Source organism: Equus przewalskii, chromosome 17 (assembly GCF_037783145.1).
Source record: "Equus przewalskii isolate Varuska chromosome 17, EquPr2, whole genome shotgun sequence".
NCBI lineage: Eukaryota > Metazoa > Chordata > Mammalia > Perissodactyla > Equidae > Equus > Equus przewalskii.
This window is the reverse complement of record NC_091847.1, coordinates 515343-543031: the sequence shown is the minus strand read 5'-3', so window position 1 is coordinate 543031 and position 27689 is coordinate 515343. Positions and strand designations below refer to the sequence as shown.

The 27689-nt window shown below is 44.6% G+C and overlaps 1 long non-coding RNA gene across 2 annotated transcripts in view; it reads left to right on the top strand.

Moving 5' to 3' along the window:
- Positions 1-27689, top strand: part of LOC139076726 (uncharacterized) — a 230047-nt gene that overhangs the window by 182232 nt on the left and 20126 nt on the right. The gene's annotated exons all lie outside the window — the stretch shown is intronic.

Sequence of the window (27689 nt, the reverse complement as noted above, 5' to 3'; positions counted from 1 at the left end):
GATGACAAGAAACCCTAAAAGTTGTTATGGATAGGTGAGGAGCAAAATTAAAAGGTGACAAAAGTAGGGTTAGAATCATGAACACAGTTTTTCAGTGACTGTCACATAGTGATAAGGAGAACCACTCTAAGGGCCAATGCAAAGAGCGAGAAGAAAACAACAAAAAAGGAAGAATAAGAAGTCTCTTCTGGAAGACTCGTGAAATCCAAGGGAACTTTAAACCCAGATGAGGAATGCTGAACGACCTGCAGGGACGCACACTGTCTGATGACGAGAAAATAAAGGGACGGTGGAAACAGCACACTGAAGGCCTGCAGAGAAGACACAAAGGGTTGACGGAGTCTTTTGAAGAAGATTCTGAGGAGGAGGAACCCATAACTCTAGAAAGTGAAGTGAAAGCTGCCCTGAAAGTACTGGGAGGAAATAAGTCACAAAGGCACATGGGATGTGGGTAGAACACTTTCAAGCCACAGAGACTGAATCTGTCAAAATTCTAACGAGAATATGCCAACAAATACGGAAAATGAAACAACAGCCAATAGACTGCAAACACTCAGTATACATCCTGATCCCCCAGAAAGGAGATGCCAAGGAGCGCAGTGACTAGAAGAAGCTCGCTCTAATTTCCGGTGCAAGTAAAGTAACGCTCAGGGCCCTACAACAAAAGCTTTTACCTCATGTGGAGCAAAAAATGCCTGATGCCCAAGCTGGGTTTCGAAAAGGGAGAGGCACAGGAGATCCAACGGTGATTATTTGTTGGCTACTGGAGTGCTCCACAGAATTCCAGAAGACGCTTAGTCTAAGTTTTATGGACGACAGTAAAGCCTTTGAGTGAGCGGATCATGAAAAGCTATGGGCTGCTCTGAAAGAAATGGGCATGCCTCAGCACTTGATCGTCCTGATGAGTAGCCTGAATTGTGAACAAAGAAGCTGCTGTCAGGGGCCTGGCCCTGTGGCCCGGTGGTTACGTTCCTGCACTCTACTTTGGCAGCCCCTGGTTTCCCCAGGTTTGGATCCTGGGCGAGGACCTAGCACCGCTTATCAAGCCATGCTGGAACGGTGTCCCTCGTGGCAGAACTAGAGGGACCTACAGCTAGAATATACAACTGTGTGTTGGGGGGCTTTGGGGAGAAGAAGGAAAGAAAAAAAGTTTGGCAACAGATGTTAGCCCAGGGCCAATCTTTAAAACAAACAAAAAAAGAAGCTACTGTCAGGACAGAATATGGAGAGGCAGAATGGTTTGCTAGGTTTCCTATAGGCAAAGATGTCAGACGAGGGTGCATTGTATTCCCCAATCTGTATGCAGAACATGTCATACAAAAAACTGGGCTAGACTCAGATGAAAGAGGAGTGAAAATTGTGAAAGAAATGTCAACAATCCGAGATATGCAGGTGACACCATCTTACTGGAAGAAAGCAGCAATGACTTGAAACAACTTCTGAAGAAAGTGCCAAAGCAGGACTGCATTTGAACATCAAGAAGACAAAACTCAGGACTACAGAAGAACTACGCAATTTTAACACAGACAACGAAGACGCTGAAATCGTTAAAGATTTTGTTTACCTCGGTTCAGTCATCAATTTAAATGGAGACTTCAGCCAAGAAATCAAGAGAAGACCGACACCTGGAAGGGCGGCAATGGAAGGATTTGGGAAGATTATCAGTGTGAGGAAGGGTCACTAGAGACCAAGGCCAAGATTATCCACTCCCTCGTATTCCCATTACTGTGTACAGGTGCGAAAGCTGGACAGTGAAGAAGGCTGGCAGGAAAGAATGGATTAATTTGAAATCTGGTGCTGGAAGAGAGCTCTATGGACACCCTGGACCGCCAGAAAGACGAACAAGTGGGCCCTGGAGCAAATGAAGCCTGAACTACGGCTGGAGGCAAAATGATACAACTGAGGCTGCCTTACTTTGGGCACATTGTGAGAAGGCAGGATTCTTTGGAAAAGACAATAATGCTGGGAAAAACAGAAGGCAGCAGGAAAGGAGGAAGATCAAATGTGAGATGGGTTGACTCCATAAAGGAAGCCATAGGCACGAGTCGACAGAAACTGAGTAGGTCTGTTGAGGACAGGACATTGTAGATATCACTCATTCGTAGGGCGCCAGGAGTCAGAGCCAACTTGATGGCACATAACAACAATAACAAATTTTCTAATTTTTCTTGTGATTTCTTCTTTGACTCATTGGTTGTTTAAGAGTGTGTTGTTTAATTTCCACATATTTGTAAATCTTTTACTTTCCCTTCTGCTATTGATTTCTAATTTCATTGCATTGTACTTAGAAAAAATACCTGGTATGATTTCAGTCTTCTTAAATTAAGACTTGTTTTGGGGCCGGCCCAGTGGCGCAGCAGTTAAGTTCGCACGTTCTGCTTCTCGGGGGCCCGGGGTTCGCTGGTTCGGATCCTGGGTGCGGACATGGCACCACTTGGCAAGCCATGCTGTGACAGGCGTCCCACATATAAAGTAGAGGAAGATGGGCACAAATGTTAGCTTAGGGCCAGGCTTCCTCAGCAAAAAGAGGAGGACTGCCAGTAGTTAGCTCAGGGCTAATCTTCCTCAAAAAAAAAAAAAAAAATGACTTGTTTTGTGGCCTAACATGTGATCTCTCTTGAGTAAAGTTCCATATATGCTCGAGAAGAATGTGTAGTCGGCTGTTGTTAGATGGAGTGTTTTGTTTATGTCTGTTAGGTGCACTGGTCAATAGTGATGTTCAAGTCCTCTCTTCCTTATTGATTTTCTGTCTGGTTTTTCCATCTATTATTGAGAGTGGAGTATTGAAGCCTCCTACTATGATTGTGTTGCTGTCTATTTCTCCGTTCAGTTCTGTGAATATTTGCTTCATTCATTTGGGAATTCTGATGTTTGGTGCATATATGGTCATAATTGTTATATCTTCCTGGAGAATTGACCCTTTTATCATTATATAATGTTCTTCTTTGTCTCTTGTGACAGTTTTTGACTTAAAGTCTGTTTTGTGTGGTATAAGTATGGCCTCCCCTCCTCTCTTTTGGTTATCGTTTGCATAGACTATCTTTTTCCATCCTTTCTCTTTCAGCCCAGGTGTGCCCTTAGGTCTAAAGTGAGTCTGTTTTAGACAGCATACAGATGGATCTTTTTTTCCTTTCAATCCGTTCTGCCAGTTATGTCTTTTTATTGGGGAATTTCACATTTAAATTAATTACTCATACAGAAGGACTCGCCATTTTGTTAATTATTTTCTGTATGTTGTGTAGCTATTTGCTACCTAATTTCCTCTCTTGTCAGCTTCCTTTGTGTTTCATTGATTTTTTTGTAGTGATATGCTTTGATTCCTTTCTCATTTCCTTTTGTGTATCATATATACATATTTTCTTTGTAGTTGCCATGGGGATTACATAAAACATCTTGAAGTTACAACGATCTATTTTAAGTTGACAGCAAGTTAACTTCAATTACATACAAAAATCTCTACTCCTTCACATCTCTGGTCCCCAGCACACTTTGTGTTATTGATACCTCAAAAAAAAAGCTTCTGATCACAAATTCAAATGTGTATGTGGATTCTTCCTCACACCATCTCCAATCAGTTCTCCATTCTACACCCAGTTACAATGTGGAAGGGTGGTTCCACAAGAATAACAGCAAGCAATTCTCGGACACCAACTGGTGTCTTACAATTCAGCTCAATTCTGACACTACCTGGAGATGGTGTCAGATCCCACAGGTTAAGGTCTCAGTCCCACCAGACTGCCCTCTGCCCCACTTCAGGTGCCAGTTGCAGGCCTAGGTTGTCACCTGTACTTCTGACCAACCGGCTACAGATTGGAGGTTCCAGTGACGCCCTCCTTGGGTTAGATTAATTTATAGAGCAGCTCACAGAACTTATAGAAACATTTTACTTACTAGATTACTCGTTTATTATAAAAACCTATAGCTCAGAAACAGCCAGATGGAAGAGATGTGTGGGGGTATGAGAAAAGGGCACAGCGCTTCCACGCTCTCTCTGAGCATGCCACTCTTCCCAAATCCTCAAGTGTTCTGTTCATCAACTTGGAAGCTCTCCAAACTCCATCCTTTTGGGTTTTTATGGAGGCTTTATTATGTAGTAATGCTTGATTAAATCATTGGCCATTGGCAATTAATTCAACCTCCAGCCTCTCTCCTATCTCAGAGGTCGGGGGTGGGACTAAAAATTCCAAACCTCTAATCATATGGTTGGTTCTTCTGGCTGCCAACCCCATTCTTAGGCGCAGTGGAAAAGTCACCTCATTAACGTAACAAGAGACACCTTTATCGTTCTCATCATAGTAAATTCCAAGAGTTTTAGGAGCTGTGTGCCTGGACCAGGGATGAAGACAAACTATATGTTTCTTATTATAAATCACAATATCACACACAAATGACATTTTTAACATTATATGTCCATTAACATAGATTTATAGTTACTTTTATGCTTTTTTCTTTTAAATTCTATACCAGAATTGAAAGAGATTTGCTCACCAACATTGCAGTACTATAGGATTCTATATTTTTTTATACATTGATCTTTACCAGAGAGCTTTATATTTTTGTATGCTTTCTTGTTGCTGTCTAGCATCCTTTTGTTTCAACTGGGGGGAATCCTACAGCACTTCTTGTAGGGCGGGTCCACTGGGGATGACTCCTTCACCTTTTGTTTATTGGAAAAGTCTTGGTTTCTCCTTCCTTTGCTGGATCACACCGAGCTGTATGAATATTTTTTCTTATTCTTTGGGTTGTCTCTTCATTTTCTGGATAGTATCTTTTGAAGCATAAAACTTTTAATTTTGATGAAATTTGATTTATCTATTTTTTTTTTTTTTTGGTCACTTTTGCCTGTGGTGCCATATCTAAGAAACCATTGCCTACATCAAGGTCACAACAATTTACTCTTGTCCTCTAGGACCATTTTAGTTTTCGCCCTTACATCTGCTTAGTTCTATGATGCATTTAGAGTTAGTTTTTATATAAGGTATAGGGAGGGGTTTAATTTATCCTTTTGCATTTGTCTCAGCACCATTTTTCGAAAAGGTTATTCTTCCCCCATTGATTTGTCCTGGTACTTTTATTGATCAATTGACCATAAATGTAAGGATTTATTTCTAGACTTTCTATTCAATTCCATTAATATATAGTCTATCCTCATTCCAGTACCATACTATCTTTATTGCTGTAGCTTTGTATTAAGTTTTGAAATGGAGAAGTGTGAATCCTCCAACTTTATTCTTCTTTTTCAAGATCATTTTGACTATTCTGGATCCCCTCTTCTTTTTGGAAGGATTTGTGAAAGATTGTTATTAATTCTTCATTAAATACTTGGTAGAATTCATCAGTGAAGCTAGCTAAGGCTGGGCTTTTCCTTGTGTTAAGTTTAAAAATTATTAATTCAGGACTGGCCCTGTGGCCGATTGGTTAGGTTCACACGCTGTGCTTCCCTGGCCCAGGGTTTTGCTGACTGGGATCCTGGGCGCGGACATGGCATTGCTCATCAAGCCATGTTGGGGCAGCATCCCACGTAGAGGAACTAGAAGGACCTACAACTAGAATACACAACCATGTATTGGAGGGTTTTGGGGAAAAGAAAAAATTATTAATTCAATATCTTTACTTGTTATGCGCCTATTCACATTTTCTATATCTTCTTGAATTGGTCAGTTTCAGTAGTTTGTGCCTTTCTAGGAACTTGTTCATTTCATTAAAATTATCTAATTTCTTGGCTACTCTCCCACCTCAAGGAGCTGGGTGAGATGGAGATTGCCTAACCTGCTGAGACAGGCAGCGCTGTGGGAGGACGGACTAGTCCCTAGCTCAAATGCCACTCTCTCTCACTGTTGTTATTGTAGTTTCTGTGGATTTTGCTAATAAATGTTCTTCAGTGTGTTGTAAGCCCTTTGGTCAGTCTCCAGAGCTTCTGAGTGATTGTCTGGTTAAATTCAACCAGCTCAATAAATGTGTCTTTGGGGGAGAGACTTCCAGAGTCCCCACTCTGTCCTTCTGGAAGCCCCCCTCCTTTTCTTGTAGAACAATTTATCCCTTTCAGATTCTTCAGCTTACATGCCAACCTATTATCCAACCCAACAAAACAAATGATTTTCTATAGCTCCAGCCTTCTTTGGGGTAGAAGTGATAAGAGAAATTTCATGGAACAAATTGTTTTTCCATCATGTGAATAACCCTGGTACATATATCTCCCTGTGTAAAGCTTTCTCTATCATTTGGGTTACTTCCTTAGCATGCATTCCTCGGGTTGGAATTAATAACTCAAAAGGCACAAGTTTAGAAACTGGAGAGAATAAGTAACTTCCTAAAGTAGTCTAGACCTAAAACTCATGCACTGTCTTTTTTGGAGTTGGAGGAACCTGGGTTCAAAATAAACTTTTGATGGACCTGTGAGCTTAGGTGTGTCAATTAGCAGTCTGAACTTCAACCTCTTCAGCTGTAAAATGGGGTTAATGCAATATTCTGTGAAGGACTGCCGCAAGGACTAGATGAGAGGAAGCCTGCGAAGTGGAAGGTCAGTGGCTGCTTCCCAGCAGTGCTGTGAAACGCTGGGTGTTGATGATGATGGTGTGGTGGTTATGGTTCTGAGTCCAGCATGCATGTCTTTGCTGATGCTTCAACTTATATGACTAAGAATTTAAAGAGTTATGAATTTGCTTTTTGAAAATGGTAAATTAGAGCAAAATTTCCTCACCCTTTTGAGTTTTATTCCAAGGGCACCACAGCTACGATAGGTGAGAGCTGCTTTAGGAAATGCAGATTGGAGTGGTGGTTACCAAAGGGGAAGGGAGGAGGGAAGAGGGCAAAAGGGGTGATTAGGCACATGTGTGTGATGATGGATTGTAGTTAGTCTTTGGGTGGTGAACATGATGTAATCTACACAGGAATCAAAATGTGACGATGTACACCTGAAATGTACATAATGTTATAAACCAATGTTACCACAATAAAAAAAAAAAAAAAAAAAAAAAGGAAGCGCAAGAAAGACTGCACAGTAGGGCAATCTGTGTACTTGCTCACCAGGGTAGTGAGGAACCAATGGCCATTATTTTCCTGTCCTCCTTTGTTCTTTCTGGAACCATGAGGCTTACCCACGCCTTGTTGTGAGAGTGTGCTGTGCCACACAGTTCCCGGCTGTACAAGCCCCTGCAGACAGGTCTTCTGAAGTCTCCTGTATCGTGCTTGCCCAGGCATCATCCCTAAGGCTGCCCGAGTCACAGGGCTCTGTGCCTACACTGCAAAGGCTGTGTGCAGTGCCCTGTGAGGAGTCCTGCCCTCCCAGTGCCTGTGCTGGGGCTGCAAGTCTACCAGGTTTGGCCGCTTCCTGACTTCTTTACCCAGCTTTCTCCCCTCCTGTTCTTGCTCATGTCATCCTGAATACCTTGCTGGTCACTATACTGAAAAACACATGTATCTTTTTGAATTAGTATTTTCCCGTTCTTTGGATAAATATCCAGAAAGTGGGATAGCTGGATCATATGGTAATTCTATTTTTAATTTTTTGAGAAATCTCCATACTGTTTTCCACACCAGTTTGCATGCCCACCAGCAGTGTATGAGACTTCCCTTTTCTGCACATCCTCTCCAAAACTTCTTTCTTACTTTTTTCTTTTTCTTTTTTTTTTTGAGGAAGATTAGCCCTGAGCTAACTGCTGCCAATCCTCCTCTTTTTGCTGAGGAAGCCTGGCCCTGAGCTAACATCCATGCCCATCTTCCTGCACTTTATATGTGGGATGCCTACCACAGCATGGCGTGCCAAGTGGTGCCATGTCTGCACCCGGGATCCGAACTGGCAAACCCTGGCCCACCGAAGCAGAATGTGTGCACTTAACCGCTGTGCCACCGGGCCGGCCCCTTTCTTACTTTTTAACAATAGCCATTCTGATGGGCCTGAGGTGATATTTCATTGTTGTTTTGATTTGCATTTCCCTAATAATGAGTGATGTTGAGCATTTTTTCATGTGCCTATTGGCCATTTGTATATCTTCTTTGGAAAAATGTCTATTCAGATCCTCTGCCCATTTTTTGATCCAGTTGTTTGTGGGTTTTTTTTGTTGTTGTTGAGTTGTATAAATTCTTTATATATTTTATATATTAACTCCTTATTAGATATATAATTTTCAAATATTTTCTTCCCGTTAGTGGATTGTCTTTTCATTTTGTTGATAGTTTCCTTTGCTATGCAGAAGCTTTTTAGTTTGATGTAGTCACGTTTGTTTATTTTTGCTTCTGTTTCCTTTGCCTAAGGAGACATGTTAAAAAAGATACTGCTAAGACCGATGTCAAAGAGCGTACTGCTTACGTTTTCTTCTAGGAGTTTTATGGTTTCAGGTCTTACATTCAAGTCTTTAATCCATTGTGAGTTAATTTTTCTGTATCGCGAAAGATAATGGTCTACTTTCATTCTTTTGCATGTGGCTGTCCAGTTTTCCCAATACCATTTATTGAAGAGACTTTCTTTTCTCTACTGTTTGTTCTTGGCTCCTTTGTCATGTAATGGCTGTCCATAGATGTGTGGGTTTATTTCTGGGCTTTCTGTTCTGTTGCATTGATCTGTGTGTCTGTTTTTCTGCCAATATCATATTGTTTTGTTTACTATAGCTTTGTAGTATGTTTTGAAATCAGCGAGTGTGATACCTCTGGCTTTGTTCCTTTTTCTCAAGATTGCTTTATCTGTTCAAGATATTGTGTGATTTCATACAAATTTTAGGATTTTTTGTTTTGTTTCTGTGAAAAATACCACTGGGATTGTGATAGGAATTGCACTGAATCTATAGGTTGCTTTAGGTAATATGAACATTTTAACAATGTTAAATTCTTCTAATCTGTGAGCAAAAAATATCTTTCCATTTCTTTGTGTCTTCTTCAATTTCTTGCAGTCATGTCTTATTGTTTTCAGTGTACAGGTCTTCTATCTCCTTGGTTAAATTTATTCCTGGTTATTTTATTCCCTTGTTGTGGTTGTAAACGAGATTGTTTTCTTAATTTCTCATTCTGATAGTTTGTTAGCGCAGAGAAATTCTTCAGATTTGTGTATGTTGATTGTGTACCCTCCAACTTTACTGTATTTGTTTATTAGTTCTAACAGTTTTTTGGTGGGGTCTTTAGGGTTTTCTACAAACAAAATCATGACGTCCACAAATAGTAACAGCTTTACTTCTTCGTTTCTAATTTGGATGACTTTAATTTATTTTTTTTGCCTAATTTCTCTGGCCAGGACTTTCAGTACTATGTTGAATAAAAGCGGTGAGAGCGGGCATCCTTGTCTTGTTCCTGATCTTAGAGGAAAAACTTTCAGTTTTTCACTGTAGAGTATGATGTTAGATGTAGGCTTGTCGTATATGACCTTTATGATGTTGAGGTACTTTCCTTCTATCCCCATTTTATTGAGAGTTTTCGTCATAAATGAATGTTGAATCTTGTGAAATGCTTTTTCTGCATGTATTGAGATGATCATGTGGTTTTTACCCTTTATTTTGTTCATGTGAAGTATCATGTTGATTGATTTGCAACTGTTGAATTTTGCATCCCTGGAATAAATCCTACATGATCATGGTGTATGATCCTTTTAATGTATTGTTGTATTTGGTTTGCTAATATTTTGTTGAGAATTTTTGCATCTATGTTCATCAGAGATATTGGCCTGTAATTTTCTTTTTTTGTCTAGTTTTGTCATTAGGGTAATGGTGGCCTTGTAAAATGAGTTAGGAAGTGTCCCCTCCTCCTCAATTTTTGGAAGAGTTTCAGAAGGATAGGTATTAAGGCTGCTTTGGATATTTGGTAGAATTCTCCAGAGAAACCATATGGTCCTGGACTTTTGTTTTGGGGAGGTTTCTTTTTTTTTAGGGTATACTTTTTTTTGGTGAGGAAGATTGGCTCTGAGCTAACATCTGTTGCCAATCTTCCTCTTTCTTTATTCTCCCCAAAGCCCCAGCATATAGTTGTGTATCCCAGTTGTAAGTCCTTCTAGTTCTTCTATGTGGGACGCCGCCACAGCATGGCTTGATGAGCAACGTGCAGGCCTGCACCCAGGATCTGAACTGGCGATCCCCAGGTTGCTGAAGCAGAGCATGCTAACCTAACCACTCAGCCATGGGGCAGGCCCCCTGGGAGGTTTTTGATGACTGTTGCCATCTCTTTACTAGTGATTAGTCTATTCAGATTTTCTATTTCTTCATGGTTCAGTCTTGGAAAGTTGTATGAGTCTAAGAATTTATCCATTTCTTTTAGATTTTCTAATTTGTTGGCGTATAACTGTTTGTAGTGTTCTCTTATGATCCTTTGTATTTCTGTGGTATCCATTGTAACTTCTCCTGTTTTGTTTCTGGTTTTATTTATTTGAGGCTTCTCTCTTTTTTCTTACTGAGTTTAGTTAAAGGTTTGTCAATTTTGTTTAGTTTTTGAAAGAACTCTCTCCTAGTTTCATTGATCATTTCTATTGTCTTTTTAGCCTATATTTTATTTATTTCTGCTCTGATTTTTATTGCTTTCTTCCTTCTACTGATTTTGGGCTTCTGCTGTTCTTCATTTTCTAATTCCGTTAGGTGTAAGGTTAGATTGTTTATTTGAGATTTTTCTTCTTTCTTTATGTAGGCATGTATTACTATAAATTTCCTTTTTTAGTACTGCTTTTCCTGCATCCCATAGATTTTGTTATGTCATGTTTTTGTTTTCATTTGTCTCCATATATTTCTTATTTTTCCTTTGATTTCTTCATTGAATCAATAGTTGTTCAGTATGATGTTGTTTAATCTCCACATATTTGTGATTTTCCAGTTTTCTCCTTGTAGTTGATTTCTAGTTTCACACTGTTGTGGTTGGAAAATATGGTTGATATGATTTGAATCTTCTTAAATTTATTGTGTCTCAACGTATGGTCTATCCTTGAGAATGTTCCATGTGCACCTGAGAATATGTATTCTGTTGCTTTTGGATGGAATGTTCTGCATGTATCTATCAAGTCTATCTGGCTTAATGTGTCATTTAATGCCAGTGTTCCCTTGTTTACTTTCTGTCTGGATGAACTATCTATTGATGTAAGTGGGATGTTAAAGTCCCCTACTGTTATTGTATTGCTGTCAATTTCTCCCTTTAGGTCTGTTAACAGTTGCTTTATATATTTTGGTGCTCTTATGTTGGGTGCATATATATTAATAAATGTTATGTCTTCTTAATAGATTGTCCCCTTTATCATTATATAATATCCATCTTTGTCTCTTATTACCTTTTTTAGCTTGAAGTCTATTTTGTCTGATATAAGAATGGCTTCACCCACCTTTTTTCAGCTATGATTTTCTTGGAGTATCATCTTCCACCCCTTCACTTTAAGCTTTATATTTGTCTTTAGAGCTGAGAGGGTCTCCTGCAGGCAGCACATAGTTGAGTCTTGTTTTTTAATCCATCCAGCCACTCTGTGCCTTTTGATTGGTGAGTTCAATCTATTTACATTTGGGTTGATTATTGATATATGATGGCTTAGTACTGCCATTTTGTCTTTTGTTTTCTGGTCGTTCTATATTTCCATTGTTTCTTTCCCCTGTGTTTCTGTCCGCCATTTTAGATTGGTGATTTTCTATAGTGTTTTTCTCATTTCCTTCTTTCTTTATGTTTTGTGTCTCTGCTCTAGATTTTTGTTTTGTGGTTGCTGTGAGGGTTGTATATGTCTCATAGATAAAATAGTCCTTTTTTTGCTGATAGCATCTCATCTTCATTTACCTATAGAGATTCTGTCCTTTTCCTGCTCCCTTTTATGTTTTGTTGTCACACTATCCCTCTTTATGTTGTGAATTCATTACCATATTGAAGTAGCTTTGGTTACTTTTAATGCTTTTTTTCCCTTTAAACTTTGTGCTATAATTGAGTGTTTAACACTCTGTTAACAGCTATTGCTTTGAAATTTTATAGTTCTGTCTATTTATCACCTTACTCAAAGTTTTGTGTAGCTTTGCCTTTTCATTTCTGGTAGAAGAGCTCCTTTCAACATTTCTTGTAAGACAGAGCTAGTGATGGTGAACTCCTTCAGCTTTGGTTTGTCTGGAATCCTTTATTTCTCCTTCATATCTGAAAGATAACTTTCCTGGATAGAGTATTCTTGGCTGTATCGAAGATAAAGTATTTTATCTTTCATTATTTTGAATATGTCTTTCCACTCTCTCCGGGCCTGGCCTTCCTCTCTCTCTTTCCTGCTGAGAAATTTGCTGATAGCCCAATGGGGGTTCCTTTGTAGGTTACTGTCTTTTTCCCCTTGCTGACTTTAAAATTTTTTCTTTGTCCTTGACTTTTGACAGTTTTATTATCACATGCCTTGTCTAAGGTCTTTTTGCATTGCTGTAATTAGGAGTTCTATTGGCTTCAGGTACTTGTATATCCAGTTCTTTCCCCAGGTGTGGGAAATTGTCAGCTATTATTTCTTTGAGTAAACTCTCTGTTCCCTTCTCTCTCTCTTCTCCTTCTGGGATACTCATTATCCTTATGTTGATTTTTCTAATGGAGTCAGATATTTCTCATAGAATTTCTTCATTTTTAAAAAATCTTAGTTCTCTCTCACCTTTCACCCAAATCATTTCCCAATTTCTATCTTTGAGCTTGCTTACTTCTCTCTTCCATATTGTCTTTTTTGTTCCCAGTGCTTTTTGCTGTATTCTTCATCTCATTTATTGAATTCTTAATTTTCAGAATTTCTGTTTGGTTCTTTTTTAGAGTTTAAATCTCTTTGGTAAAGTATTCTTTCTGTTCATTAATTTTAATCTGAGCTTCTTCAACTGTCTTTCTGAGATTTTTTGTGGCTCATTGAGATTCTTCCTCATAGCTGTTTTGAACTCTCTATCAGTTAGATTGCAATCTTCCATGACTGAAAGTTTGTTTTCTAGAGAATTTTAATTTTCCAGTGGGGTGGGGGAGGCAGGTTTGCGTGTCTTGCTGTGGCTGGCGGGGGAGGGGGGCACTGGGGGTGTGGGCTCCACTTCTGCTCTTGCCCTGTTCCTTGTGGCATTGGGCATTGCTGTGGCCAAGGGGCCAGAGTCACATGCACTGCCTCTGTGGCTGCTGCTGGGTTTTCTGGGAGTGCTGGCATTGCCACTGCTGGGGCATGGGGTTTGTGGGCATCACTGCTGCTTCTGGGCTGACCAGGGTCATGGGTAGCACTGCCACTGCTGTAGGGGATATCCTTTGATGCACAAATTTTTAATTTTGGTCATGGGCACCACAACAGTTCCTGGAGCCTCTGGTCTCAGATACCACTGCAGTTCCTGGAGCCTCAGATCACAGGTGCTGCTGCCACTGCTGGGGGAGTTGGAGAGGCTGAGTCTCAAGTCTCGGTTCCTAGAGCCTATGATCACAGGTGCTGCCATGGTTCCTGAAACCTCAGGTTGTAGGCACCACCACCAACGCTGGGGACACCAAGGTCTTGAATACAGCCCCCACTGCCAGGAGGGCTGGGGTTGCAAGCACAGCCATGACTGCTGGGGTGAAGGGCTTGGCTGGCTCAGATATGCCACCATGGCTCCTGAAGCCTCCAGTTGCAGGCTCTGCAGCAGTTCCTGGAGCCTCTGGTCATGTGTGCTGTGCTGAGTCTCCATTTGTGGGTGCCTCCTTGATTACTGGTGCCTCTGTTCACAGGTGTTGCTGTGGTTCCTGGAGCCTCCAGTCATGTGCATTGCCTTAGTTTCTGGAGCCTCTGTTTGTGGGTGTTTCTGTGGTTCCTGGAGCCTTTGGTCTTGGGAGCCACTGCCTCTGCTTTCCTGATTCCCTCACCTCTATGAGATCCAGTCTACTCAACTTCAGAGGTACTGACTTATTGATCTCTCAGACATTCTAGTGTGCTGTGCAGAGGATCCTTTGTTAGTCTACAGATGTCTGGATGTCTTACTGGTTGTAACTGAGAGGGGAAGGACGAAAGGAACAATTCAAGCCACCATGATGCTGTTGTCACTCAATCTTTACTTTCTTAATAATATCTGATGCACAAAAGGTTTTTTTGTTTTTTTTTAAAGATTGGCACCTGGGCTAACAACTGTTGCCAATCTTTTCTTTTCTTTATCTCCTCAACCCCCCCCTGTACACAGTTGTGTATCTTAGTTGCACGTCCTTCTAGTTGTGGGATGTGGGACGCCGCCTCAACGTGGTCTGACGAGCGATGCCATGTCCGCGCCCAGAATCCGAACCCTGGGCCGCCGCAGCGGAGCACGCGAACTTAACCACTCAGCCACGGAGCCGGCCCCCACAAAAGTTTTTAATTTTGATAAAGTCCAATTTATCTATTTTTTCCTTTTGTTGCTTATGCTTTTGGTGTCATATTTAAGGATCCATTGCCAAATCCAAGATCATGGAGATTTAAATGTTTTCTTCTTCAGGTTTTGTGGCTTTGTCTTTCATATTTACATTGTTGATCCATTTTGAGTTAATTTTTCTATGGTGTGAAGCATGGTCCAACTTCATTCTTTTGCGTGTAGGTATCCAGGTGTCTCAGCACCATTTGTTGAAGACACTATTCTTTCCCCCTTGAATGGACTTGGCATCCTTGTTGAAAGTCAGTTGATCATATATATAAATATAGTTTTATTTCTGGACTCTCAATCTACTCCATTGATCTATATCTCTGTCCTTATGCCAATGCCACACTGTTTTGATTACTATTGCTTTGTGGTAAGTTTTGAAATTGGAAAATGTGAGTCTTCCAACTCTATTCTTCTTTTTCAAGATTATTTGACCATTCAGGGCCCTTGTGACTTCATATGAATTTGACAATCTACTTTTTCATTTCTGCAAAAAGGCCTTTGGAATTCTGAGGGGAGTACATTGAGTCTGTAGATCACTTTGCATGGCAGGGTCCTCTTAATAGTTTTATGTCTTCCAATCCATGTACATGGAATATCTTTCCATTTGTTTAGGTCTTTTAAAATTTCTTTCAGCAAGGTTTTGTAATTTTTAGTGTACAACTCTTTCCCTTTCTTAAAAGGGGTGGGTATCCTAGTGCTTATGGTACTATTATCCCAAGTTTTCTGTATGCTTGAAAACTATTAACACAAAAGTTGGGGAAATCAAACATACTAAGAAGTAACGTCCAGTGTAAATAAAAATATGAATGTGTATCCTGTTGTCCACCCAAACCTCCTGCCTTCAGCATCCCAGGAAAGGCTGGGAAGGAATCCTGAGGTCTGTGCCTTCATGCGCAGGGGCTGATCCAGCCAGGCTGGTGCAGACGAGGGAGGAAGTGCATGGGGGACAAGGTGACAGAGCAAATCCCAGGCCCTTCTGTTTAGCAGATCTGGTGGTGCTTCTCTCTTTGCTGTCCAATGTCGTTTCTCGTAGTGACCTTGCCACAGAGTGGGAGGTGAGGAGTAAGGGAGGGCGAATCTGTGGTCTTCTTTGAGGACATGCAGGGACTGACCGTCTGCACCATCCCTAAGCTGGATCTCACAATTTCTGATTGAATTCTTCCTTCTCCTTAGCAGATAGTCTTGCCGTGCACCCAGGGGGGCCTCACCTGGTAGGCCATCCTCTTAGGCAGGGTCCTTTTAGGACGACTCACAGCTGATACCTTGGGGGTCAGTATCACTTGGTTTTGGGAAAATTCACACCTCTTTACCTCTCCACATTCTGCACATGCAGCCTCTTCTCTGCTCAGCACCGCCAGTCACTGGCCCTTCTTCCCTCTCTTCCCAGCTTCTGCAGGCGGGGCTGTTGTCCACATCCCTTGAATTCCTGAGAGAGATGGGGTGCTGTCTATCTCTCTCAGGGATGCTATGTGCCTGTTCCTTTGCAACAGAAATGAGCCTGTGGGTGTAGGAGCTCAGCAGGCCTCCCCTCAGTGCTGGAATCCCATTTTCCACTGAGAGTCCCCCCTCCAAGGTTATGTTTGGGGGGCAGGCCTGGAGATGGGCATGGAGGTTGGTGGTGGGAGACCAGGGGATGTGTGTCTAGCACCTTTCTTTGAAATGGGTTTGTTCTCAGCCAAAACTCCGGCAAAGTCTCATCCACATTGTCACACTCTTTTGGAGATGTGGAAATGGGGCTCAGAATGCCCTCTAAGTGGGAGGTGTGCAGTCCTTGACAGGTGCAGAATGAGAGAGTCATCCCCTCAAGGCTCCCTGTCGCTGTGACCCTGCTGCATGAGACAGTGTGAGTGAGAGGGCAGTGGTCTGATTTCTGTTCCAAAGGAGGTCCCTGAGGAGGAAGCAGGTGTCCTAACATGTCTAGGAGGAGCTGGTAGCCACGGTGCATTTGACACATCCTTCCAGGGACACTTGAAGTCGTGGCAATATCAACTGGATCAGAGTGAGGTGGCCTTGGCCACAGCAAGGTGACCCTTCCCTATTTTCTGTCTCTGTCATGGTGGGGCCATTTTTTAAAAATTTAAAGTCTGATCAGCATTGCCATTGTCCTGCTCTGTGTCCTGCATTGAAGCCTCATTTGGCCTCCTCCTGTCCTGGCGCCCCTCCCTACTCAATCAGGAGTGAACTTTCTCCTTTCACTTCTACTGGGCCACACCTCCCTCTTGAGGTTGTAAAGGAATAGCATGTCATCTCCCATGGCCTTGGCTGTCTCCTGATTCTCCTTCCAGGGGTGACACCAGAGGCAGATTGTGTGGGGTGTGTCTGGGGAGGCCGCACGACTGGACTCACAGTCAGTGCTTATTGGAACGACCTTGCCTTGATCTGCAACATCTCGGTGAACCCGACCCGGCAGGGCTTAGGCCTAAAGGTGTGAGTGTCAGACCTGCTGGCGCCACCCACCCCCTCGTTTCTGGAAAGCAGAATCCAGTCTTTAGTTAGATCAAAAAGCCCACAAGAGAAGCTTTGTGTTTGTTTGACAGGTGAGCACTGAGCCTGAGTCATGGGCGTGGTGTCATGAGCCATCTGTACAGCGAGTCCAAGGCCACCTGTGGAAGCGATGGGTGCTGGGTGCCATGCTGCCCGCAGGAGACACTAGGGTTCTGGAGTCTGACCGCCTGCATCGAGGCCTTGCTATGTGTGATCATGGACAAGCCGAGGAATCTCCCCCTGCGAGGGTTTCCTCATCTTAACATGGAGAAAACCACAGTGCCCGTGACCAGGCATGTGCTGAGTAAATGCAGTTGCTGTTAATTTTATGGAAGGACCATTAGAAATTGACTTCAAAAGTCTGACATTTACTACATTTAGTAATAAGAGAAATGACCAAAATCTATCACATGACCCCCCAGCACTCTGGAGCACGTGCATCTTGACCTTCATGTTGGGAGAGCACTGTGGGGCATATGAAGACACACCCTCCCCGTTCTGCACAGAGCGGGGAGGTCACAGCCCCTGAGCTCGTGGCCTCACATGACAGTGAGTTCAGAGTTCATCTCCAGAACTCATGAGTCTCTAACCCTGCAAAGTCTGGGGCTCCCCGTGTCCAGTCCAGCTGCACCCTCCCCAAGTTGCAGAGGGCTCGTGTCCATGAAGTGTGGGGCAGGGGCTCCCTGACTGCCAGCGGGGTGCCTGGCCTGTCCCCGAGTCAGCGGAGAGGCTGCTGCACAGTTCGTGCCCCACAGGGAAGGCTCCTCAGAAAATCTGGGCCTCTGTGGACAATTCTACACACTCCTACAGCGAGGGGCTTCATGGGTACCCCATCCTCACGAAGAGCCTTCAAAGGAAGCAGGTCTGTGACACGGAGTAGCAAATTAAGTTATCCTGGGTCCCCAGCAGACAGGTTAATAAATTAAAATCCACCGCCGTCAGGGCCCTGTTGGACCAGTCACTCCTTCCCCACCCATGACTCCCGGGTGCAGAGGGTACAGGACGGGCAGTGGGGGAGCACATTGCAAAGGCAGAGGGAGGAGCTGCTGTGGGAGGCAGAGGGTTCTGAGGCAAACCTCAGCTTGAATCGTTGCTCTGCCAATATCAGCATCATGGAGCTTCAATTTCCTTATTGGTAAAACCAGGATCAGAATCCCTTCCTCTGGAATTGTGGGGAGGCACCGCACTCCTTTGAGAAAAGGGCCCAGCCCAAGTCTTGGAGGGATGGACGCCCACCTCCCTCTCACTCTGTCATTCTGGAAGCCCCAGCAGCCCGTGGGCTGGGCAGAGAGCCCAGCAGGGCCTCAAAGAGACCACCTCTCTGTGCGCGCCACAAAGCTGGGAGTGCCCCCCGGGAAGCAATGCTCAGGATCCAGTGGCTGTGGCGGCATCATTTGGACGGTCCATCTGGGGGCCTCCAGGCTGCCAGGGAGCGCCCTTAGAGCAAGGCTTTCGGTGGCTCCTCCAGATGGGAGCCTGGGAGACAAGCAGCTTCCCCAGCCTGCAGACCTGCTCAGTCAGCGAGTTCTGTCTGCACCAGCCTTCCAGCAAAGTGGGCAAAGGGGTGCCCTGTGCAGACCCCCAGAGGGAGGAGGGGTGCCTCTGAGCTTGTGTGAGGAAATCCTTCCCTTCAACCAAGTCTGAGCCACACCCTGAGGGCAGCTTCCCTGCTGACTGGGGTGCAGGAGGTCCCGGCTTCTGGCCACGCTCTGCCCCACGGCCCTGGGTGCCTGTGCTGCAACGACCACGACTCCATGGTGCCCACCCCAGCAAGACCCCCTCACCCTGGCTGGTCGGCTCAGCACCGTGAGGTGGAGGGACCTGGCACAGCAGCAGAGGCCAGGGACAGAGGAGGAGGGAGGGTCTTCAAGTCTGAAGGCAGACATGGCCTGTGCCTGGGCTGGCCCTGCAGGTCCGTGTTTCCCTGTGGGCACCTTGGTTGGAGATAGCAGAAGGCGGCCCCGCAGGCCAGCCATCCCACTCCCCAAGCATGTGTGGCGACCCTGGGGGCTGGAGCCGCGGGAACTTTCCCTGGGTCTGAACGCCCTGTGTCCCTGTGACGGAGGCTGGCTACCCTTTTGTGGGACAGGCGACTGCAAGAAGGGGCATGGGGCTCAGAGGTGCTGTGCATGAGGGCTTCAGCGAGGAGGGCTGACCCTCTGAGTCCTCCCCTGGCTGAGCAAGCGCCTGGCCTCCAGCCTCCGTGCGCTGAGTGGGGACGTCGGGGGACGCTGGTCAACATAACTCCCCACGGGCCCCACCTGGGCCCCAAACCCAGGTTTGTGTGCTTGTTTTTGTTCTTGACTATTTTTGTTTATTTCTTTTAAGACAATCTTGCAATTTCCACAGAGAAAAATATAAAACAAGAAGCAGACCTGGTTCAAACCCGTGAACAGTGTGCTGGGATTTCAGGCTTTACCGTCACTTTGTGACAGAAGGACGCAGCCTACCCCTGGGCACGAGCCTTCCTGAGGAAGACGTGATGTCTCTCCTCCTGCCACTGGGATGGCTCAGGGGTAAGTCACTGCTCCTGCTGTTAGACATATTTTCCATGTAGAAGATATGGAGCCTGGAAACCGTGCTGAGACTGGCGTAGGCCATTCCCAATCCCATGCCGGAACCAAAGGATGCCCGGCCCCCAGGGGCTGCCCCGCTGGGAGCGGGCCCAGCGCACTGGTCTCCCCAGGACCAAGCCCGATGGGGTAGTTGGGGAGAGCCTGCGTGTGCAGGCATGGGGCCGTCCCGGCTCAGCCCTTGCAGTCCTCACTGACCGGCAGGGTGGGCCACCACAGCCCTTGAGGCTCCAGTGAAAATTGCTCTGATGGCCTTGGCCAGCAGGCTGCGACCTGGGGCCCCGGACCCGGGTAGCCTGGAGCCCCCCAAACTCCGGGCAGGGCTGACAATGGTGTTGTAACAAGCCCGCCAGCGGATTCTGATGCACCATAGGTTGAATCGCAGCTCTAGGCCAGGATTAGCAAACTTTCTGCAAAGGGCCAGAAAGTAAATGCTTTAGGCTTTAAGGGCCACGTACAGCCTCTGTCGTATGTTGTTCTGATTCTGATGCTTACTAACATGTGAGAACCACTGGCCTAGAAAATGAAGAGATGGGCCTGGACCCTTTGGGAAGGACTTGGGAGAGAAGGGTAAACTAACAAACAGCAGGACTGAGGGAATGGGGAGCCAGCGACAGTTCCAGAGAGGCATGCTGCGGCTGCCGGTGGGCCGCCCTTGTGAGGGGTGCTGGTGCTGGGCCTGCCCTCCTGAGGTCTCGCTCCCTTCATTCCAGTGTGGGGCTTCCATGGCCCCATCTGCCACCCTGGAACTGGCACGCTTCTAGAGAATAGGATCATGCAGGTCTACTTTATAGGGTGCGACCTGGGCAATCACAAAGGGTCCCATTTTGCAAGGCTTTGCACAAATTTTGTAGCCAGTCCTGTGGACTCTGTCTTGTCCAGCTTATGTCCCTAGTGGGGGGTGCAAGCTTATCCCAGTTTGCCTGGAATTCCTCAATTTCAGCACTGAAAGTCATGGGTCCCTGGAAACCCTCATTCTTGGGCAAACCTGGACAGTTGTGAAGCCAGCCCTCTGCTCAGAGAAGTTGAGGAGGGTGCGCAGCTGCAGATGGCTCGTCCCACAGCACCTTGCTTCCTCCTGTGGCCCGTGGGCTTCACCTGGGCAACCCTGACTGTGCTGCCTTCCTGGCCCTGCCCCACTGTGGGAACCTGCCTTTCACTGCTGGATCATGGCTCAGTGCCTGGAGGCCTCTGGGAGCTAGAGTCCTCGCGCTCAGTCATGGACCCAACAGGAGGTTGAAGCAGTCTTAGCTCAGACGAGTCCGCAGGCAGGCTGTTTGGAGGGGCCCCTGGTTGCTGAGCAGGCAAGGAGGGACAGTAGCTGGCACAGAGGATGACTGGCCCCTGGCTCCAAGGCGGCGGGAGGCAGACCTGCTGGAGCCACACAAACCAGGTAGTTCTTCACCTTGTAGGGTTGGAGCCCCGTAAAAATGAAGATGCCCTAACAGCTAAAGCTTAGCATATGTATTAAAAAAAGATTTCATTTATAATAGCAACAAAATATATAAGTTCCCTATGAATACAAGTAAAATGTATATAGTCTCTAATAGAGCAAATTGCAAAACTTCTGGAAAGACATTAAAGAAAATCTAAATAAATGGAGCAATATATGTGAAAAACGTCAGTCCTGCTCAAATTTGTGTAGACTCGCTGCAATACTACTACCATCTGAGCAGCTTCTTTGCTGGGGGGTGGGAGGAGGGACTTGTCAAAGTGATTCTACTATTTGTATGGAAGAGCAATGAGCCAAGACCATCGTGAAGATAGAGAACAAGATAGGAAGTATTGCCCAGCAGACCTGTGAGATGTCATAAAGCTGTAACAATTCAGACAAGGTGTTACTGGTACAGAGAAATACACACTGACTGCGGACTCAGACGGAGCGCTCAGCAGCAGAACTTCCCAGCGTGGAAACTTGGTTTGTGATAGAGCTTGCAGATCAGTGGACAGAGCGCGGGCTGGGAAATCAATTTGCTAGAACAATTTGTTATCCATATGAAAGATGAAATAGAATTGAATCTTTGTTTTAAATCATAAACAAAAATAAATTGCAGGGGCCAGCCCCATGGCGGAGTGGTTATGTTCACTTGCTCTGCTTCAGTGGCTGAGGGGTCACCCGTTTGGATCCTGGGTGCAGACCTACACACTGCTCATCAAGCCATGCTGTGGTGGCGTCCTGCAAGGAGAACTAGAAGGACTTACAATTAGGATAGACAACTACGTCCTGGGTCTTTGGAGAGAAAAAAAATAAAAGAGGAAGATTGGCAACAGATGTTAGCTCAGGACCAATGTTCCCCACAAAAAACAGGCAGCAGACCCATCTAAAATAAATTACAAATGGGTTAAAGACCTAAATATAAAAAAACAAACATCTGAAACTGTTATAAAAATCTGCAAGAGACTATATTTATGAATTTGCCGTAATGATTTCATAAACAAGATACAAAAGCACAAATCATCTAGGAACTTGACGAAATTATCAAAAAACAGCAATAAAAGCAAAAACCAGAGACAGTGAGAAAATAGTAGATTAGTATACAGAATGCATAATGAAGTTGCACAAATCAATTAAAAAAATATAGAAAAATAGGTAAAATACATAAAAAGGCAACTCAGAGAAGAGGAAGTATAGATGTCCTGGAAGTTCATGAGAAGAGGTTTTGCTTCATTAGTCACAGAGAAATGCCAAGTAAAAGCACGACAAAATATTATTTTATACCCATCAGATGTCCCAAAACGAAAGTTTCTGACAATATGGGAACGCCTGGTCCCCGTTGGAGGCAGCCCCATCACTGCTGGGAGGAGAGCAACTCTGGGAAACATATGTGCACTGAGTTACAATATAAAATCCATTTTTGCCTGCAGAGCACAGTAAAAGTCTGTTTGGAAGCCTCTTCCCTGGAGAAACTGTTGTCTGTGCATCGGGAGAAACAGCCAAGATTACTCATCGCTGTGCTTGGAAGAGCAAAAAATTGTGAACAAATGAAAGGCCCAGAAACAGGGGAATGGACTGTGGGCTATCCTAACAATGGGGTGTCCGCAGAGGCTGGCTGCACCAGAAGGGCGTCTGCAGTGTGGGTACAGGCTGAGACTCACAGCCGAGCGAGAAAAGCAAGCTGCACCGGGGGCTCTGCAGAATGATGCCGTGTATGCAAAATACAAAAACTGCAAGGTACAAGGACTGTGTACAGTTTCGGGATTCATATGTACTGAGCACAAGTATGAAGGGCTGCATGGGGCTAACAATAAATACCAAAATTCAGGATAGTGGTTACTTCTGCGTAGAAGGAGGTGTGGGCAATTGGGGAGAGGAGTATGGGAGCAATGTGGGCGCATGGATACCCATTGTGTGGTCTTTATATACTTTGGTGTCTTTTTAATGGTACTAAATAAATAAAATTCTCTTTAAAAAATCCTATCTTGTGGGAGATTTATCAGATTTTCACACCGAGGTGTAAACAGGTGATCAGCCCCTTCCACGCTGGGATGAGTGGATGAGGTTTCAGGGAACATGAAGTCACCACCCCCTCAAGAAAACAGGAAGGAGATCCTCTGCTGAGGCAGAAACAATGGGACCCTCCTATTGCACGCCTGCCTCTGACCCCATGCTCATCTCCTCTGCACTGAACTCCCTGTGCCTCCTGAATCCCACCTGCCATGCCTGCCCCGGGCTCCAAGCTTCTGCTCAGGAGCTGTCCTCCCTGCGCCTGTGTCCAGTGTCCTTCTGCTCCTCCCTCAAGATGCAGCTGGGGCCTCCTGGGAACTTCGCCTGAAGCGTATCACCAACTGCCATTCTGGGGATCCAGGATCCCTGCGCACTCCTCTAGCGAGTCCCTTTCTTTCCTATATATCACTGTGTAGTGGTCTTGCCACTGGTCTGAGCCCCCTGAAAACAGGGATTATCTAGAGGTTATTTGCTGTGTCATCAGCTCCCGGCACAGATAAGACACGTAGTAGGCACCGGATGATGAAGGATTGGCATTAAATTACTCTTAAAAATCAAACAATCATTCATGTTACTCACATTGCGGAGTGAATGAGCTCTCATCTCCTGACTTGAGAGTAAGATGATGAACCATATGTGGAGGACACAGGTAAGTGACCCCCTCCCATCCTCTGAAAAGATGGTGAGTGATGAGGGCAGGATGGGGGCAAGGGCGACCTGGACTCTAGAATCCAACTTATGGCTGGTCTGCATCATGAAACTCCAGTGATGATTGTAGAAATTAGTCTCCTCCCTTCTGTTCCTTTATCTTACATTTTGGGTTTTGGAGAATCATTTTATCTCTCTCTGCTTCCTTTCCTTAAAAATTAAGGTGCTCAGTATCAAAAAGAAGAAAATACTTCTTCTTTTTGGGATAAATTCAACAAAAGAAGTGCAAGAATTGTGCACTGACAACTACAACACATTGTTGAAAGAAATTAAAGACCTAAATAAATGGAAAGACATCCTATGTTCATGAATTGGAACACTTAGTATTGTTAAGATGGCAACACTCCCCCAAAGGATCTGGAGATTCAACACAATCCCTATCAAAATCTCAGCTAACTTTTTTTTTTTGGCAGAAATTAACAAGCTGATCTTCAAGTTCATATGGAAATTCAGGGACCCCAAATAGCCAAAACAATCTTAAAGGAGAATAATAAATTTGGAGAACTCACACTGCCTGGTTCCAAAACCGACTACAAAGCTGTGGTAATCAAGACAGCATGGTACTAGTATACGGAGAGATACATAGATAAGTGGAATTGAATTGAGGCAAAAAATAAACCTTTATTTACAGTCAATTGGTTTTTGACAAGTATGCCAAGATAACTCAGTGGGGGAAAGAAGAGTCTTTTCAACAAATGGTGCTGGACAACTGGATAGTCATATGAAAAAGAATGAAGTCAGACTCCTACCTTGTATTATATACAAAAATTAACTCTAAATGGATCATAGACATAAATGCAAGAGCTAAAACTATAAAACTCTTAGAAGAAAGCATAGCAGTAAATCTTCATGAAATTGGGTTAGGCAATGCTTTCTTATATATGATAACAAAAGCATAATGATAGTAGAAAAATTCAATAAATTGGACATCATCAAAATGGAAATCTTTTGTGCTTCAAAGTACACTGTCAAAAGTGTAAAAAGACAACCTGCAGAATGAGAGAAAATATTCACAAAAATATATATCCGACAAGGATCTAGTATCCAAAATATATAAAGAACTATAACAACAATAAAAAGACAAAATCCCAATTTTAACAGGGAAAGATTTTAAGAGACACTTCTGCAAGTGGCCAATATGCACATGAAAAGATGCTCAACATCATTAGTCATCAGGAAAATGCAAATCAAAACCACAATGAGATACCATTTCACACCCACTAGGATGGCCACAATAACAGGTGTTGGCAAGGATGTGGAGAAACTGGAACCTTCATACATCACTAGTGGGAATGTACAGTGGTGTAGCTGTTTTGAAAAACAATTTGGCTGTTCCTCAAAATGTTAAACATAGAGTTGCCATATGGTCTAGAAGTTCCACTCCTAGGTATATACCTAATAAAAATGAAGACACATGTCCAAACAAAAACTTGTATGTGTATATTCATAGCAACGTTATTCATAGAGTTGAAAAAGTGAAAACTACTCAAATGTCCATCGATTTTTGAATGGATAAATAAAATGTGGCATGTCTATAGAGTAGAATATGATTCAATCATAAAAAGGAATGACATACTAATACATGCTACACTGTGGATGGACCTTGAAAACATTATGCTAACTGATGGAAGCTGGTCACAAAAGACCATATATTGTACGATTCTATTGAAATGTCCAGAGCAGGAAAGTCTGTAGAGACAGAAAATGACTAGTGGTTGCCAGGGGCTCGGGAGAAGAGAGGATGGGAAGTGATTGCTAACAAATATAGGATTTCTTTTAGAGAGGATGACAATGTTCTGAAACTACGACAACTACATGAAGGTTGCATAATTCTACGAGTATACGAAAAGTTATGGAGTTGTCCACTTTTAAAAGGGTGAATTTTATGGTATATAAACCGTATCTTAAAGCTGTTATAAAAAAAATTAGCTGCCAGTGCAGCCAGCCCAACAGTGTGCAGGGCAGGTGTAGGTGTTCTGTGAGGCCTGGCCTCAGACCCAGCTGTCTGCTGCTACCTCTTGCTGAGTCGGATGCCCTCCCTGGGCAGCCCAGATGTCAGCAGGCACATTTAAGCTGACGTGACTATTGGGTGATCAATGCCTCTTTACTGACAGAGGTCATTTGCCTTGACTTTACAACCCCGTCTAAGTAAACAGGCTCAAATGGCTGGAGGTGACTGCTAAGGAGTGCAAGTGGCAGTAAGCAGACACTCACTGCCAACATCATGGCCTGGGCAATTCCTCAACAGGAAGCTTTGTTTTCATTGATGGTCAGAGTCTGTTGTCCAGCAGGGACCTGCTCATGGCTCAGTTTCCAGTGGCTTCACCTTCTGTGCACTGTGTGTCTGCTGGCTTTTAACCATGACAGGACAAGCATCACCTGACTCCATAGCATTATATGCCACCTCGAGCAATGGTGCTGGGCATTTCTTATAGTGTCAGCTTCTCTGAGGCCTGTCCCCGCTCTGAGCCCTAGAGGAAGCTAGGAGGAGCCAGCACCCCACAGGCTCACCTCCTCAGTGCTCCCCGATGGTGGCCCTGGGCTGCTGGGAGGACCTTTTCTCCTGGGTTACCTAAGCTCAGGCATGGTCACCTCCAGGCCTCCCCCTGATTCCTTGTGGTGCCAAGGAGGGGCTGAACCAATGCGGCTGAGTGACCAACTGGTGTGTTTCCCTGCTGGAGGAAGGGTCAGGTGTTGACTTCTGACCTGGGTCACTCAGTCTCTGGGCTCAAAGTGGAGCTAAGCACAGCTACCTTGCAGGGTGCTGTTAAGAGCAAGCAGACACGTGCTTTGGGCTAGACAGATGGATGGTGCTCAATACAAGAAGTGGTAGTAGTAGTTATTCTGGTTTTTTTTTTTTTTTGAGAAAGATTAGCCCTGAGCTAACTGCTGCCAATCCCCCTCTTTTTGCTGAGAAAGACTGGCCCTGAGCTAACATCCGTGCCCATCTTCCTCTAGTTTATACGTGGGACGCCTGCCACAGCACGGCTTGCCAAGCGGTGCCATGTCCGCACCTGGGATCCGAACCGGCGAACCCCAGGCTGCCGAAGTGGAACGTGCAAACTTAACCACTGTGCCACCGGGCCGGCCCCGGTAGTAGTTATTCTTAAACCAGAGTTTCCATAAAAACACACCTCCTTAGTCTTCTCAACATTTATCCTCAAGTTCCATCTCCTCTGCCCTCAGATCAAGGAGTGTGTGGAGGAAATTGGAGAAGGCGGGCTCTGTTCCACGGCTTCAAGGCACCAGTCGGTCCAGTGAACTGTGAAGTCTTTTGCTTTTGCACTTCTGGCTGTGAAGGGCCCACCAAAGGACCCTTGGGAGCTGTCTTCCGTCCCTCAGCACCAGCTCCTTTCCATTTTCTGTCTGATCCTTGACCATTTGCCCCTAGATTGTGACCCCTTCTATAGCAGTGGGTGTTGGTGATCAGACTCTAATTAATCAAGTCTTTGCTGAACTCCAAAAGCTCAAGGGACCCATGTGGAAAGACAGACTGCAACTTATGGGATGATTTTCCTCCTATGTCTTCTTCCCACTCACTCTGACCGAGTCCCCACCACTGCCATCATGACCCATCAGCCTGAGGGTGGCAGGAATTGGGGGTGACCTCTTGGAACTCCTAGAAGGCCAGCAAAACTCATTCTCATCTCACCAGTGGGAGAAAAAATGTGTGAATAAAGTGCCAGAAATCCTCCCTGAGGATTGGGCAGGGGTCTATCTAGTTGTGCTTCTGGTGGGTATACTCAAGGCATGCAGGTTTGATTTCTCTAATACCAGCCATCCATCCATTCACCCACTCATCCACCCACCTATCCAACCATCCATCCATGTATCCACCCAGACATACATCCAGACATCCAACATCCACTTCCTGGGCACCATCTCAGCTTGGTACTGTATGCCAGGAGTTGAAGGACACCTTACCTGACCCTCAGGGAGCTTCTAGATATGTACACACCATAATACGTAATAACTATGTGAAGCAGAATGTAAGTAGCTACAAACAGCTATAAACAAAATGCTCTTGGAGCTGCGGCTGGGGATGGATTTGGGTTGGGAGGAATAAGGAAGCCTTAGTGGAGGAGAAGGTTTTTGATGGATTGGAAATGGGGCAGAGCTGGGATTAATGCAGTGAGTGGAGAGGATTGGCTGGGGTGAGGGAGGCCACAGGGATGGGATTCACTCAGCAACACTGAC